General features: G+C 46.7%; 1 protein-coding gene across 3 annotated transcripts in view; it reads left to right on the top strand.

The window, feature by feature from the left end:
• rapgef4a (Rap guanine nucleotide exchange factor 4a) overlaps window positions 1-11,500 on the top strand; it is a 47,342-nt gene that overhangs the window by 8,430 nt on the left and 27,412 nt on the right. The window contains exon 1 of one of the 3 annotated variants that reach the window (XM_048979639.1): window positions 7,481-7,662. The exons of the other annotated variants lie outside the window; for them this stretch is intronic. The gene's annotated coding sequence lies outside the window, so the exon portion shown is untranslated. Of the gene's footprint in view, window positions 1-7,480; window positions 7,663-11,500 lie in introns of those variants that run through there. 3 annotated transcript variants of the gene reach the window in all.

The following is an 11,500-nucleotide window of genomic DNA, read 5'->3' as shown; positions in this document are numbered from 1 at the left end:
TTTACCTGCATTTACTTATGAAGATAAAGAGTCAGGATTGGCAGATTAGCAGTGCATTTTTAGCCAAACAGATTATGTATATTAACCAACCATGAATGTCGCTGAGTCGACAGCAAGGAAGGTCTGAGCTGTCAGCTTGACACACAGCATCTGTCTCGAGGGAATCGAAATACTATTTAGGCATTTAAAGATTTCTCAGTAACTATAATTAAAATATATGTCTCATTTAACACCACAAGGTGGCAGTGTTTCCACAAATATTCTCCGCATTTCTGAGAAAAAAACTTTATTTGGATTTTTGTTTCGTCTTGGCCCATGTGACGTGTTTTATTCATGTCAGTGCTGTTTTAAGTTGAGGAATGTGAGCTGATTGTGCTTTTGAGATTCAAATTACGCAGGCACAGAGGTGTTAGTTCGTCGCAAAGTATAACAGGAGCTGAATTTTAACTAGTAATGACTTGTGACGTTAATTTATGATCCTTGGCTCATCTAATCTTACTGTAGGTTTCTGCTCCTATACTCAAACATTCGGATCATGTTTGTCAGCCGCACGCACACCTAAAGGGAGGATTAGATAAATCTGGGTGTGAATAACAGGCTAAGAGTGACAGATGTGCGTGATAAGGACGGGCTGAAATATCGATTCTTTAGATATTAAATGTTGCCAGTTTAAGAATCAGTTCTAACATTAAACCATATTTTTTTTTTACTGGTAAATTAAATACATTGTTATAGGGAACTGGAACGATTAGACACCCCACCCCCACTCCAACTGTCCCAGACGCCTGCTGCCACTAGGGGGCACTGCAGTGCATCCCTACAGTACTGAAGGACCTTGGACTCGTGTCAGTGGGCTGGGGTGGAGTGAGGACAATGAGAAAGTGTGGACTGGAGCAGGGATTCGACACAACCCCCCCAAGAGAAGCAGAGCTCACCATCCATGTCCTGTGAGGGTGCAAGAGGCACAAATGTCAGCTGGGTCCCACACCTCCCGCAGTGGTTTGTGAGTGTGTTGTCTGATACAATGACCATGCACTCAGAGTACGTATTCTAAAGAGAGCACTCTTCAAGGTCCGCATGGAAGTAGCACCATTCACACATGTTTTCTTACAAGCAATCGCAATGGAAGAAAATTTGCTAATTATATTAAAATATAATTGCAGTAACCGTTCAGCCAAATAGTTTAATATTAGTTCAGATACATGAACTTGCGGCCATAGTTGGAAATTAGCAGGAGAACATTTGAAACTGGATCTGAGGAAGCACTTCTTTACACAGCATGTCGTTAGAGTATGAAATAATCTCCCTGTTAGTGTAGTGCAGGCTAAAACCCTGGGTTCTATCAGAGCTAGATAAGATTTTAACCGCTCTGCTGTCTGGGGCTTAGAATCCCACATCCACTCTGTGTGTAAGGGGCTTGTATGCTCTCTCACTGTGTCTTTCCTGGGATTCCTCCAGGTAATGTGGATGCTGCTAGATTAAATGGCCTCTAAACCACTTATAGTGTGTGACTTGGGACAGGCTGGTGGTCCTTCCTGGGCGTGGCCTGAGACGGGCTGGTGGTCCTTCCTGGGCATGTCCTGCGATGGCTGGTGATCCTTCCTGGGCGTGTCCTGAGACGGGCTGGTGATCCTTCCTGGGCGTGCCCTGCGACGGGCTGGTGATCCTTCCTGGGCGTGGCCTGAGACGGGCTGGTGGTCCTCCCTGGGCGTGTCCTGAGACGGGCTGGTGATCCTTCCTGGGCGTGGCCTGAGACGGGCTGGTGGTCCTCCCTGGGCATGTCCTGAGACGGGCTGGTGGTCCTCCCTGGGCGTGTCCTGAGACGGGCTGGTGATCTTTCCTGGGTGTGGCCTGAGACGGGCTGGTGGTCCTCCCTGGGTGTGCCCTGCGACGGGCTGGTGGTCCTTCCTGGGCGTGTCCTGAGACGGGCTGGTGGTCCTCCCTGGGCGTGTCCTGAGACGGGCTGGTGGTCCTCCCTGGGCGTGTCCTGAGACGGGCTGGTGATCTTTCCTGGGCGTGGCCTGAGACGGGCTGGTGGTCCTCCCTGGGCGTGTCCTGCGACGGGCTGGTGGTCCTCCCTGGGTGTGCCCTGAGACGGGCTGGTGGTCCTTCCTGGGCGTGTCCTGCGACGGGCTGGTGGTCCTTCCTGGGTGTGCCCTGAGACGGGCTGGTGATCTTTCCTGGGCGTGGCCTGAGACGGGCTGGTGGTCCTCCCTGGGCGTGTCCTGCGACGGGCTGGTGGTTCTTCCTGGGCATGTCCTGAGACGGGCTGGTGGTCCTTCCTGGTCGTGTCCTGTGACGGGCTGGTGATCCTTCCTGGGCGTGCCCTGAGACGGGCTGGTGGTCTTTCCTGGGCGTGTCCTGTGACGGGCTGGTGGTCCTCCCTGGGCGTGTCCTGAGACGGGCTGGTGGTCTTTCCTGGGTGTGTCCTGTGACGGGCTGGTGGTCCTTCCTGGGCGTGTCCTGAGACGGGCTGGTGGTCCTTCCTGGTCGTGTCCTGAGACGGGCTGGTGATCCTTCCTGGGCGTGCCCTGAGACGGGCTGGTGGTCTTTCCTGGGCGTGTCCTGTGACGGGCTGGTGGTCCTTCCTGGGCGTGTCCTGTGACGGGCTGGTGGTCTTTCCTGGGCGTGTCCTGTGACGGGCTGGTGATCCTTCCTGGGCATGCCCTGGCATGGCTGGTGGTCCTTCCTGGGAGTGATGTTCTTTTCATGGTGTGTAACAGTGTTTCTGAGCCCGGTCCTTGTGAATCTCCAGACAGTGTTTTTGCTCCCACTCAGCTACCTGTCAGAAAGTACATATTTTTGTGGACCATCTGGGGGTCCCCAAGGATCAGGTCGAAAAAATTTGACTTGTGAGACACTCCAGAAGAGGTCAGAATGAGAGGCAGAGACATTAGCAGTTAGCAGAAATGGCTCCCCTCTGGGTCTGGGTTCCCGATATGCCAGGAACTGTATTTAGGCCGGGAAACGCCCACTCCCACTCGTTACTAAGGTTCCAGCTTCAAAGCAGCTCTGTCAGCCTCCATGCTGAAGATCAGTCAAAATAATGAGTTTTCATGCAAATGCGATTTTTACCTTTAAAGTCTGCAGATCGGAAACATTTTCCTTTGAAGCTGTTTTTCTCTCCTGTTAATACAATTGAAAATATGGAAAAAGTGCAGTAAGATCCAGTGGTTAAAGAGATTGTTGATGCTGGACTCATTTATTCCTGTCGATCTGGGCCATATGAAGCCTGCAGTCGTACATGGGGGAGGGGGGGGGATTGTCCTCTTGTGACAGCCTGCAACTCACGCATCTATGATCACAGCACCTGGGTAATATTCAGACGTCAGACAGCGACACGTGACTCTTTGAAGAGCAGCAGGTTCTGACTCAATCTGGAATGAGGCTCTGGGTTGGACTTCAAGACGTGTCACATGCAACGTGCTGCGGGGAAGCAGTAATGCAGAAGTGCAACATCGTCTTTGAAATAAGTTAATATTCTTGCTGTTTAGACCCCTGACGTCTTCTGCAAAATAAAATTTAGAATTTCGTTGTCCAAGTGACAATGACAATAAAGATTATCTTTATCTTTAGTTTGCCCCTGTGAAACTATCCATCGAAGAAGCTGATAAAGGATTTTGAAGATAAAATTTTCTGAGGTTGAATAATGAATAATTCAATGCAGTCAAATTGTCAGAACACATTACTGAATTACTGCCAACCAGAGCCGAATTAAATAAACATTTCAGAATGTACCATTGCACAGTCTGCTAGTTAAAATGATCCAAAATTAATGTCTTCCACAGAGTTCTGTTTTGTCTATAATGGAAATAATCTGCCAGCACTTGGGTAGCTGTGTGACATCAGGATTTCGGGTCCCTATCATCATCGAGGGCTGCAGCCACCCAGTCATTTGAGCAGAGAGACCGACGTACAGACATTCTCTGCTGCGAGGGCAAAAAAGGACAAGAACACCCTCATAGGCCCAGAGGGGGCAATCTGTTTATCATTTGCTTCTTTCCCACAATCCTCTGAGGCAGTGGGAGAATTACATAACAGATGTCCGCTGGGCTCACGTTTCAGTGTTCTTGGGCAGGCGTGGAGGGTGCGGGGCGGCAGAGGGAAAGAACCCCCCCCAGCCTGTCACCCGTGCCTGCTTATCGGCATCAGTGGATGACAGCCAGGTGGGGTTTGGTAGGATGGGTGTGGTTCTCATCGGGGGGTGGCAGCTACAGACACTATGCCATGGGGACATGCGGTGATTTGGCAGGTGGCCTCGAGAAAGCAGGCGGAGGTGAAGAGGAAGAGGGGGGGGCATGCAGGGCCTCGCGGGGAACGACTGTGCCACATCCGGGTCTACGAGCCAGACGGCATCCTGCTTCTTACAGACAGCGCCGGGCGTGTGCAGCGATCGTGTAGGTATCAGACATGTTGTTTATTCAGCTCAGCCCCCTCGTATGCACCTTTCTATACCTCCACAGCCCCCCCCCCCCCATCACCTAATCAACTAATTCCTGTAATGACATTGTGGGGGGGAATGATATCTACAGCTGTATTTCTCAAACACAGGAACCACATTATTCCTCGGTCACTAAACCACGACCCAGATTCATGATAAATTGGAAGGGGGTGCTAATATTTTCTTTTTTAAAACCACAAACTCTGCAACTAACTGAAAATGGTCTTGTGAAGCAAGCAGAGCGCAGCCTGTATTCTCCCTGTGTGATCTGGCTGTTTGGTAGCCAGCATGTGTATTTACGCTGAAGCGGGACCTGTCACTGGGACACCTGTCCTCTCGCCCCAGCTGTGTGGGACACGCTTCAAGACGACCTGAACAGCCATCTGAGGCGAGATGACTGACGCCCACAGCCACACAGGCACACACACGCACAGGGCACCGTGCGCGCCCCCCCCCGCTTTGATGGCGTCCGTGGAATGAGGCTGCAAATTGCCGGGACGTAACCAGGCCCGGGAGAGGAAGCCAGGATCTAATGAGCTTCAGCCACTTAAAAAGCAGAATCAATCAGACGGCACAAAGACGGCCTCCCTGCCTTTCCGCTCCGCTGCCCTTGGTGTCCGCCGGCAGTTTGTGTGGCCAATCCCCAAGCTGTTAGCTTTTGCATATTTCCACCATCGAGGACAGGGGCGATTTTTGAGGTGTAGGGGCGATTAGCCAGTGATATGTTTCGAATTGGTGAGTGACAGGGCAGTGGACTAATCAGCTTTCAGCTGGGGTTAGTGCCCCTGTGGCCCCGCCCATATATAATTCCCCTGCTGCGGGACACGCCCATTTTGGACTGCCTGGGCAGATTAGGGAACTGTGTCAAAATGTCAATCAGTGACACTGGCAAGAGCAGCAATAGCCCGTTTGGTCAGCGCCCCGCCCTCATGTCGCCATGACAGTGGTTTGCAGAGTCGCAGGTTCTGCCTTTGCTGCAACCTCTGTGTCTTATCCGCGCCGTGACCCCATTCCAAATGGCTGTACGCTGTATGTTTGAAAATGTCCTTGTCACCTGAGCCCCCCATTGATACCAGGGTGTTAAGTTTCAACGTTGAGCTCTCGTTCACTCCAACAATCATAGCTTCTCAAAACGCCCTTTTAAAAGCTCGGTGTCTTATTGACGCTGTGTTCAAACACTGGTGCAGAGTCGCACTCTGTTATGTGGACAACGTTTGTTTGACGTTAGATACAGTGCTGTGCAAGAGTCTTAGGCAGCCAAAGAAAATGATCCTTAAGTGATCTTCATGTTGGTGTAAAACTATGATGTTCTGTTTGTCCAAGTGTGTCAGCTTAGCCATTTCAAACCCTCTGCTAAAGTCAGCCCAGGATTTGCAGAAACCGCCCAACACACCCATGTATTTGTTGATTAGACCCCTACCCCACCTCGTATGGCTGATCAATAGCTCACCGAGTCATTTAACAAATCAAATCAGTAAATTCATTAAGTGAGCCGGTGGTGAAATTTAACAAATGTGTGGAACGGCTGAGGTGCCCCTGAGGAGGTTTGGGAACTGAAGCGGTGTTCATCTCGCCATGCAACTAGATACCAGTGACGTTCTGGAGAACAGAAGAAGTTCTTGTTTATTTTTATTGGGTCACTCTTAATTTCCATATGTTTTAATGTTAAATTTTGTTTTTTTCTGAGAAAATGTATATTTACTGCCCACATAAATAACCTTTAAATAGTTTTTGCTTTTGCAAAACTTTTGCACACCACTGTACATGAAGACTGCTTTCATTATGGGTATAGTTAGCTTACTGGGGTCATTAAATAGACTGCGGCATATGACTGTGTGTGTGTGTGTGTCCTGTGTGGGAGAGGGTTAGGGTCACACTGCGACGCTGAACTGAATTACCAGAGGCAAGATGGATGGATGGATGGATGGATATATTTCTGTAGTTATGATGTTGGGAGTAATGACAAAGGATAGAATTTGATATTGGGGGAGCAGAACATATATGTAATGGGGGGGGGGGAGAGTACACATTCCCCTGTCCCCCAGGTTCCTACACCCTTGGTTGGGAACCTCTGACCTGTCTGACCATGACCAGTAGACTAAGAGTTTTTCTGCGCACCCTTCTATACCCCAACAGCCTCCCAATACTTTAGGGACGCTAACGGGGATTGTTAGACGAATAGGTCAGACCTGTCATACAACTTTAGTCATGCTGTGTGAGTGTGCTATCAAATATTACCAGATTAAATGGGTTTGATTCTATAATGATTTATCACATTGGAGGTGAAAACATTTCTGAGAAGATAAAGGAAAACTCTCTAGGCTTTATATTAACATGCACATTTTATTCCATATTATCCAATATTTCATCGCATTATCTGTGAATGCAGGTGCAGACTGATCATTAACTAATATGGTCACTAAATCCATACAAATTATTATTATATGTGTCCAGAATGCCTATAGGCTGTGCCATGGCTTCCTGAGTGCACCTACGTCGGTACCACCTGGCATACTGCTCTGTGATGAATGCCGAACAACGGAATTATGAATGAGTCACTTTTTTGGAAGTGCTGAATTACCTTCAGCAATTTAAAACCGAGAGTTGCTCTTCCTAATCTACATGAATGCTTTTAAGATACCGAAGTCTTACTATGAAAATGGATAAAATTGATTGCCTGCATGTAATAAGTGCACTTGCTGCTAATGTTAATTCAAATTTAATGACTGCATTCGAAAATCAATAAATTAACGATTGTTAGGCGCATAGCTTGACTTTCCCTGTTGAATATGTTGTACTCTATTAATGGGATTTCATTTCGGGTGTCGGCTTTTTGACGGTGGGCCAAATGTAAATATCCATTTAGCAGTTATTTAATAGTAGTGGTGTAGTCCCTTAGCGATGCCTGCCGGGGGTCACGGAGGAGACGCGGAGAAGGCAGATGCACTGAGCGGAACAGGATGATTAGAATACCCTCCTCCTAGAGTGATCCTCCTCCGAGGGCTGCGAGCGCGGGGCGGGAGGGGCGGGTCTCGGGCGCACCGGCCGCCTGGCCGTGCACTGATCTCGGCGTGTGCGCGCCTCGGCATCGGGAGGATGACACCTTCACTGTTGTCTTACCTAGGATTTATTGGGATGTCGTGTGGATCTGGGAGGTAGAGCGAACAGTGGAGCGTAGCTTTCTGGGATTTTACAGTGCCGATCCAGACTGGGGCATCGGGGTGAGTTTTCCTTTATCAATCTGTTTTTTTTAAACAATTCCAGTTCAGAACCCTTTAAATCCTGGGTTTAAGATATACGTATTTTAAAGAGTGCGCGATGTATATGTCCCCAAATTGTAAATTGTTGAGGTGGGGGTGCGGTTTACACGCAAATGTAGTTTTTCGTGCCACACATTAGGGAAGATCGATAACGGAAAGTGCAGGATGTTGCTTGGGTTTGGGTAAATTATAAGAAGCAGCTGTTCATTAGCAACACGCCGGTCCTGGACAAATTATGCAACATATTGTCACGATGAAGGCTGCATTGAGAAGATAATAAAATATCTGCTCTGCTGTGATTTCAGCAGTATTATTACAAATAAACTATGAATTATAAAGCAGCTGTGTAAACTGTATGTGTGATCAACTGGACCGGTTTTAATGGGGCGTTAAAGGTAACAGAATTATCCACTAAAATTTATTTTAAGGGGATGAATGGCGTTAGGTGAATATATAGTGAGGACAGCCACAGGTGTGGGGAAGGTGGGTAGTGCGCTGAATGTCACAGGAATGTCACATTTAAAAAAAAGAAATATATGCCCGGGATACCACGAAACACATGACAGTTTAAAACTGCCTGCGATGCTCATGCACTGCAGGCTAACGAGTCTCAAGTTTAAAGTTAAAATTCCCGGTTTATTAGTCGGCGCCAGTGGCGGATTATGAACTCTCCGGCAAGGGAGCATCACGCTTTGTAATATGTCGAAGAAAGTCGTTGGTCCATTTAAACTGAAGTGGGCTTTACGGAGAGGGTTTATTTTAATATTGAAACTGACGGGAAATGTGGTCACTTGTCTACTCAACTGGGAGCGCTGTCCTGATCCCTCGGGACGAACTAGATGGTTATTATTATTGTTGTTGTTATATAGATATATATTAGTTTCTGTGTCGGTTTACCACCACAATTACGAGATTCAAATAATACTTTGTCAGTGCCTTTGGTATCCATTGTTTTGTACCACAAGGAACTTAATTACTGGAGAAAAATGAAACAGCGAGGCGCTGAGAAACAATCAGTGTCCTTTGATTTTTAACTATAATGTAGGTTTTAGAGTAGACATTGGTGTTGAATGTATCATTAGTAACATGGCGCCAGTTGCATCAATGGCTCAGCTGTAGTGCTTAATGCCGTGATGATTTATTATTTTTTTCTACCCCGTGGTAGTTTTGCTTCTAATGAGGTATTATATTCGATTGAAGGTGTTCAGCTTTCAGCCTCTGCTGTTAGGCTGCTCCTTTCATTCCGTGTGTTATTTTAATTTCCTGCTTTCACGTTAGAACCTTGCATTAAATCAAACTAAATCCACAGTGGCTCTAAGCAGGACCCCCTTATATGGTGACGGGGGATCTTTCAGTATTCTTTATTGTTCCTGATAACGCTCTGGTTTCTTTATTTAATGTAGGCCTGTAACGTTAAGGCTTAGCGATGTCATGTTGATGTTGAAGTGTTTTTATGGGTATAATATTGTTCTGAAGTTTAAATTATGCAAAAGATGTTACCCTAACATCAAGTTGATTTTCCTGGGTGGTGCCTGTCTAGGTCAGCAGCTCAGGGATCTGTGCTCCTCTCTGGAAAGTCATGAGTCCTTTATTTATAGAGTATTTCTATCTACTGTTTGGCCATTGACTCCAGAAACTGTAGGCTACAGTGAAGCTGAGTTGAGTAAAGATTTTGTTTTGTCTAAAACAGCTGGGCGCCACATGAAAAAATATCTTCTGTCCTGGCAGTAGAGAAAAGTAACACCCTTCATTCCATCCAACCACCCATCCATCCATTTTTTCATACCTGCTGGTCCTATTTATGGTCGCAGGGTCCGGAGCCTATCCTGCAGATTACGGGCACAAGGCAGGGAATAACTCAGGATGGGGCACGAACCCAGCACAGGGCCTCACACTCACACGCCATTCAGAGAAAAGTAACCAGTTGACCTAATCCTTACAAAGTACACTAAGGAGATTTAAAGATTTGAAAATAGAATTAAGGGTAAAAGCTTCAGAAGATGCAGATAAGTTTGCAGACTGCTGAATAAACTGAAGATAGAGTATAATTAAAGGGGTCTTCATGGCCATCAGACTATGAGCACCGGTGTTCAGTTACTGGGATGCAGGCAAAGTCACAGCATTTAAAAATAGACTTATCCGTTATGGTGGGTCCACTATCTGATAGTGTAGCGAAGGGCAGTGCACACTAGCTTGTTCTGAGATTGTTTTCCGGTTCTCATGCTGCTTTATCATCTGATCTGTTGGAGAAACAAATCAAATGTAGGGTCATTACAGGTTCCCCAGGCAGCCCCCTTGTGGCTTGGGTGCAGGACTGTCGGTCAGTCAAGGCCATTAACCCTCCAAACTGAACTTCTCATTACCTTTTAGCCTTTTTGATGATCATTTCCGGTACTAGGTCACTGTTTAACATTCAATCAGTCCATGTTAGGATTAGTCAATGGGTGATTGAAATCAAGCAAACAAATGCAGGTTGCTGTATTACGAGAAGATAATATTTACCACATTTTTAGATCCAGAATTAAATCACAATTAAAAAAAAAACATCAACAATAAAAGTCTCACAATAGAGTGTAAAACAGTGATAAAATGAAATGTGAGATTGTCATTGATGGTCAGCTGAATCTTTGCTGTGCATATCATGCCTGTGCATGGATGATCTCCATACTGTGCATGTGACAATCCTGAATGTGCAGCAGCGTATCCCTGGCTCAGCTGAGGCAGCATGTGTTGTGTGTAACGTGGCCCAGCGCTTGGTAGTGTATTCTCCGGTTGGGGATGGGGCAGCACGTGATGTGATAGGCACTGTGAAAATTGCCCGTGTGTCTGCACCTGCCACCTGCCCTTTAATCCCCTCTGCACAAGCCCCCCTGCCCTCACTGGGATGAGTGCCCCCCCATCCTTGGCAGACAGCCGCGGCTACGCTGTCTCGTGTCCTTGGTCTGCTCATGTTTGTTTTCCCATTTGTTTTCCTATAATCCCCTGCTCACGAGCATCAATGTGAATAAGGTGATCTGCTCTTGTGATGTGCTGCGATTTCAAGTTGGCAAATTGCCTTTTTAATCATCCCCAAACATTACTCTGAATCTACTTTGATTCTCTGTTTTCTTTGAGGTATCTAGAGGAGATAAGTTCTACTATCTTCAGCTGGGGCTTTGTTTTTCCTATAATACGTTATTTTTGTAAACATAATAGGTTTATATGTTGCTGGTTCTTACCTAAATCGTTTATCTTGATTGGTTGAGATGGCTCTTGTTCTGCATTTATGACCCTAATGGAGATGATCACATCATGGACTGCGCTGCACATCACATTTATGAAGCAGCGTGTTCTTACTGTTTTCATGTTTCCTGATTGCTCTATATACAGTGAACATTGTCAGTTCTATGTAATACCTCATTGTGAGCTACTGTTTTTGAGTGGGTTTCTCAAACCAGTGGGGCTTTTAAGGTTTAATCTGATGTAATCGCCTTTTGTCTCCGATAGGGATGCACCAATCCCACTTTTTCTGTCCCAATACTGATACCCGTACTTAGAGTATTGGCTGATACCGAGTACCGATCTGATACCAGTGTTTAATAAGCTGTAGGCTTATTTACCTTACTTGAAATTGAATTTCAAGGGACAAAACCCTGACTGTAAAACCCTGACGCCGTAAGTGTGCCCCTACACATCACAGAATTGCAAGAATTTGGTAGCGTTCTTTTTTTTTTACAGGAACGAAGAAAGCGTGCACCCAGGTGTATCTATATTGATGACGGAACTTGACGCGTTAGTTATATCGACAATTAAATAACTT

The sequence above is a fragment of the Brienomyrus brachyistius genome, chromosome 16 (assembly GCF_023856365.1).
Source record: "Brienomyrus brachyistius isolate T26 chromosome 16, BBRACH_0.4, whole genome shotgun sequence".
Taxonomy (NCBI): domain Eukaryota; kingdom Metazoa; phylum Chordata; class Actinopteri; order Osteoglossiformes; family Mormyridae; genus Brienomyrus; species Brienomyrus brachyistius.
Note: the sequence above shows the minus strand (reverse complement) of the source record. Positions and strands in the feature narration are given on the sequence as shown.